This window comes from Morone saxatilis, unplaced genomic scaffold (genome assembly GCF_004916995.1).
Source record: "Morone saxatilis isolate NCDOM2014 unplaced genomic scaffold, NCSU_SB_2.0 Contig7, whole genome shotgun sequence".
Classification (NCBI taxonomy): Eukaryota; Metazoa; Chordata; class Actinopteri; family Moronidae; genus Morone; species Morone saxatilis.
Genome location: NW_023340246.1, coordinates 3,083,342 through 3,088,944, shown reverse-complemented (window position 1 = coordinate 3,088,944; position 5,603 = coordinate 3,083,342). Strand labels below are relative to the sequence as shown.

At 40.7% G+C, this 5,603-nt stretch overlaps 1 protein-coding gene across 1 annotated transcript in view; it reads right to left on the bottom strand.

Moving 5' to 3' along the window:
- Positions 1-5,603, bottom strand: part of enah (ENAH actin regulator) — a 108,715-nt gene that overhangs the window by 20,498 nt on the left and 82,614 nt on the right.

The following is a 5,603-nucleotide window of genomic DNA, read 5'->3' as shown; positions in this document are numbered from 1 at the left end:
CTGGTGACACACACACACACACATACACACAAATACTTCACTCGGCTAGCGACATTGACACGTGACAAGGCATGTTTGGACCAGCAGGTTCTCACACACACACAAACACACAGCAGTGATGTCATGGTATCCTTCGGGCAAAGTTGCTCTCATGCACCAGGCTTCAGGCTTTCTGAGGCCCTCAACTACAGACAAGCAAACATGTTCACTGTCATCACGTCTATGTCACAAAAACACGTGCACCGCCAACCGACACAATTTACTCAATAGATTTGAAAATTCAGTTGGCCTGTTCGGCTGTGTTATTTACTGGGTCTCCTCCCATTTAATAAGCAGGACATGCAATTTGTTGTGGTGTCCCACAAGACTCAGTTCTAGGCCCATTACTGTTCAATCTTTATATGCTACCGCTGGAATCCATTATACCAATCAGACTACCCATCTCCAATCTTATGCTGATGATACACACTTATATATTTACTCTCGCATGATGACCTCAGCCCTACAAGTTATCTTGTCAATAGCATCAGCAACATTACACACTGGACGACCGAAAACTTTCTTCAGTTAAACAAAGACTGAGATCCTTGTGGCGGCTGGTGGAGGTCAAAAACTGGAGATCTACTCCAATCTGATCTTTGAACCCTGTTCTGACCAAAAATGCGTCCAATGCAACAAGTGTGAAAAGTTTGTATCTGATAGCCTGCTCTAATGTAACTTTTCCAGCTTCAGACTAATTAGATAATTAATCATACATTGAGCAGTGAGGCATAGTTTGCTAAATGAAAAAGGGTAAAACTATAGCATCAACCAAAGTATTTACTTGGTATTGGTACTCAAACTCTGATATCGCACTGGCACTAATATCAAAACTTTTCAAAATATACAGAACCCAGCACTATTAATTGATTATGGCATCCTGGAATATGGTAAACAAGATTAATTCCATCCACATAATGTTAGTCCTAATTAGTGAGACACAGCACTGGTGTCAATGTCCTCTGAAAAGCTTAAACCAGAAAAGATCCTGTGCATTTGCTATCCCACTGCTGCCAATTTGATCACTATTTGCTGTGAGTCACCAGGATATATTTGTGCTCTAAAAGGTCACTTCCATGATACAATATGCATACGTCTCACCGGAGGGGCACTTGATTGCCTTCAGGTCCCCCAAGCTCAATGAGACTGCCCCTCAGGACAGACCACACATATCACCCAATCCCAGTGTTATTGGCACAGAAGTCATACACCGTTTTCATTTCACCTCTGGTCCTTAAAGTGTCTACATGTCAGTGGCTCCACTACATTTTGTTTGCACATGCAGGAATAGCTTTGATCATTTTATTGTATCGTGTTTTTTGTTTTTATTGGATAGTGACCTGTAAAAACAGGGAGAAAGGGGAGGGAGAAAGGGGATATAAGATGCAATAAAGGTCACCAGCTGAAATCGAAAAGGGGCTCCAGCAAGAATAGCTGATGAGAACTGATTTAATCAAAATAACTGAGTAAGAACTGAGTGTTCATTTGAGATAATACATAATTGGCTAAAAAAAGTAATACAATTTGATTTTTTTTTTGTAGCAACTTTAAAATAGCTTATTTTTTCATAAAAATGTATTAAGACAAAAAGCGAGGTTTGTTTCTGAAATGACTAAGGCTAATACTTTCATAAGAAGTATTTAAAAGAGCTCACTCCCTCTTAGTTCCACCCAGTCTAACTCCGCTCAGCCCAAGTCTGGGTTTCTGGCTCCACAAACTGCCAAAGATGGGAGCAAGCAGTAAAGCCAAGGGCTCCCTTCAGAGTCCCCACAGACAACACAAATGAGTCACAAAGTGCCAGCCTTCTCTGTACCCCCCCTTTAACACACCTTCACCCAGAGGAAAAGATCTAATCAGTGAATTAACCTAATGTACTGTTTGGTTGCATTACAGCTGATTAAAGTGAACAGAAGTAGCTCTCAAACCTGCAGAGCCTATAGCTGTGACATGGCTGCAGAAAGCTCAGGGGCTCAGATCCACCTATCTGCTCCACAGGATTATCCTGGCCAATACGATCAAGCGAGAGGTGTGAAGGGGATTTCTTTTGAAAAATTCTATCTTTATGTCTCCATTACTCCCATGTCCTTTCAATACAGGAGTGAGTGTAGGGTGAGGTTCTCCCCAGCCAAGCCTGTATTCTGTCTCCATTGACAGAGAGAGAAGGAAAGAAATAAAAAATTATATTAGGTTACACCACTGACCCAACTGCTCCCTTACACACAAACTGTCCCAGTTCTCACGGTGTCTCAGTGGTCCATTGACGTAATTACAGAAACACGGGGGTAACCTGGATTTACGGCCGATGGAAGCGTGGCAGGGCCATGTCTCTGAGGATTTTACAGTCTCCTCTGGGGGCTTCCCTCATCTACAATAATATACTACCTCTGATAGCAAATTAGTCCCTGTGGGATCCTCTGCACTCAACAGCTTCATGATTAAACACAGCTCAAGATAAAATGGTGTGATGGTAGTAAAGCCAGTCTAATCAGGCCCATCAGAGGGGGTTCTGACACAGCAGCTAAATGCTGGCAGGCTGCAGGCCGGTGCAGCTGGTACAATTTGTCTAGCAGCAACATTGGCAGGTAACTTGCCATCTTTTCTGTTTAACATCCATATGTGGGTTGTTAGGCAGAGAGAGAAGCTGGTGAGGTTTAGGAAGTACTCCACCATAGTGGCTGGTGGATCAAAAAGATGATGAGGTTAAATGGATGTGGCAGCAACAGGAATAACACACGCCTACACATCTATATTACCAGCATAGTGGTTAAAATATGGAATAAGTAAGGGAACAGAAGGCAGTCTCTCTCTCATACACAGGTTACACTTATTATGTCTCACACACACATAATACTGTAGGACATGGACAGGGTCACAGGGGGCTGGTGGTGATGCAACCTACAGGCAACATGCATTTACTTAAAGGGAAGAATAGAGGAGCTTCAGCTGTCACTACTTATATATCCAGAGTACATTATGGGTTGTCTTTTCAGAATTTCTGCTTTAACATCATTAATAAATTACCATAGTGTTGTAACGTGTCATTTTGGTCGAGTAAGGCTTAAAACGAAGTGTCTTATCAATAGTAGTAAAAAAAGCGTGTGTCTCCACATAATGTATTAAGACAAATATACAAATATTCTGGTTGGAAAAATAATGTGTGTCTGATATGTTTTTCTGCAAAAAAAAGGATAATTTCCATATCCTTAAAAAGTCATCTCCTCCTTCTACCTCATTAAAACTTCCAGAATCTCTGAATATGCAAATGTTGTTCATTTCTAAAGTTTTCCTGCTGGACACAAGATGTCTCCTACTTCACTGTAAAGTCCATTCTCAGTGGATGTGCACGGGTGGCTTCAGGTTTCACCATACGCGACTGTACACGTTGGCATCGCTTCTGGACCAGGATGAGCTTGCTATATTGTGATGTCTCACTAAATCATGCTGGTTAGGCGCCCACCCCCTTCAATGCAGATTTTATACATGAGCCAGATGGTAACTTTATTCGCAACTGTCAGCGAAGATTGTTTCATATGAAGGTGAAAATCTGTGCGTTCTTCTAGAGTCAAACTGCACAGACAGCATTCAAACAGCACACTGTAGGAACAAGGAGAAACACTGATTTCTGACTGGAAGGGACTTTAATGTTACCTCAGGGCCATCAGTCTGATAGACTGTGCCAGTGACTCAGGAATAGCTCTAACTGGGCTGTTTCCCTCTAATTTACTTCTTACATGTTCTGTTTTTCTCCACCAAAAACAGCTGGATTTTAAAAGTTGTCACATTTAGTCACTATAACACCCATTACCAGGGTGCAAATTAAATTAAATTGGATCAGCCACTCATTAGATTACCATTGTTTTCTGAGTGAGGCAGACTCTAACACCTAACGCCACTTGCATATTTTACCAGCGTTTGTTGCTAATTGTGTGCCACCATTTACTACGGGAGTGAGGATTGTAACAGGTCAGCAAATTGTAAAAAAGTAGTTTTTAATCAAAATATGTTGTTATTTCTGTATTGTGTGTGCCGGATTTGCCAGACAAGCTTAATAACTCATACAAAAATATGTAATTGGTCATTGTTGATATTCTGTTTATGAATCCTACAATGCTATGTATTGAGGACCAAAGAAATGTCACATAACTTCATTGCATCCTAAGAACTATTTTATTTAGCAAGATTTATGTGCATTTAGTGCTGTATTCCAATCAAGGATGATTATTCTTCCAGTAAAGCATTGCTTACCATCCTCTCAAAAATATGTTTTTCTTGTTTCCATCCACGGAGAATGGACTTTACAGTGAAGCAGGAGACATATTTTGTCTAGCAGGAAAACTTTAGAAATTAGCACAATTAGCATATTGATAGATTCTGGGATTTTAATGAGGTAGAAGGATTCTTTTTAATGTAGAAATTATACTTCTTTGTGGAAGAAACATATTAGACACACATTACTGTTCCGAGACTATTTGTATATAAGTCATACTGGTAATAATACATCTGGAGGGGATATGTAACAATTTTACTATAAAACACACCACCTTCATATAAATGTAACTGCAGGTAAAGACAGTGTTACTATAAGCAACCAGAAATCACCGGGAGAGATTAGTGCTGTGGCTAACAATGACACTCTGTAAGGTCAGAGGTCAAATGCTGGTCTTCATGTTATTTTCTTAACACAGTAACGTAGCGGTATTTCTTTGTGTTTATCAATATACACTTGGTTACAAGTGTCATGGCTGACAGTCCAGCAGGGCGGCTGCCAGTGAGAGTGTATGACCTCTGTGTTTTTGTTTCCCATGGGTGATGGTCTCCTTTCACAGTTTAGTGCCTTCTTAAAGCACGGCCATCTGCTCCTATTGCCTCATAACAGAATTGAAGGCTTAGTATAAGCCAGGAAATGAGATAGAATATCCCCTCCCGATGATGATGATGATGATGATGATGATGATGATTGCTCATTTATTTTGGATTGTCGGTAGCATTGGGAAATCTAGGATGTTCCCAGACATTGTGCCTGCCTGTTCCTGTGCACGCTCACATGATTGTCTGCACTTTAAAATGAAAACCAATTTTTCTGGTTTTCACATTTATTGTTTCTTTCGATAAAACACACCATTAATGCAATGGATGGATTTTAAATTGCAGCTTTTCAAAAATAAAGAGACGCTGTAGCTTCTCAAAATTGGTCATGCGTGACAAGTAAAGGTTCCCATTGCTTCCTCAAGTCAAACTGTGGTTCATGTGTGGCTGTGAGTGTACGCAGTCAGAGATGATGTTTAAGTGGAGTCTCAGAGACTTAAGTGGAGCACATGTTTTCATTGCCACCGAAGGGAATGTTCATTAGCAGAACTAGTAGCAAGCACCTTCTTGTACTTGTACCTGGATAAAGTCAGACACCAGGACCCAGTGCTGTCTGGACTTGTAAAATGACCTTTGACCCAGTGTGTAAATGCCGTCATTATGGTGTGCGCATTTGACCTTTAACGGCTTGACCTACGGTGACCTGAGGTGGAAAGAAATAGAATTTTAAAAGGGTGCCAGATAAATGAAGAGGACTA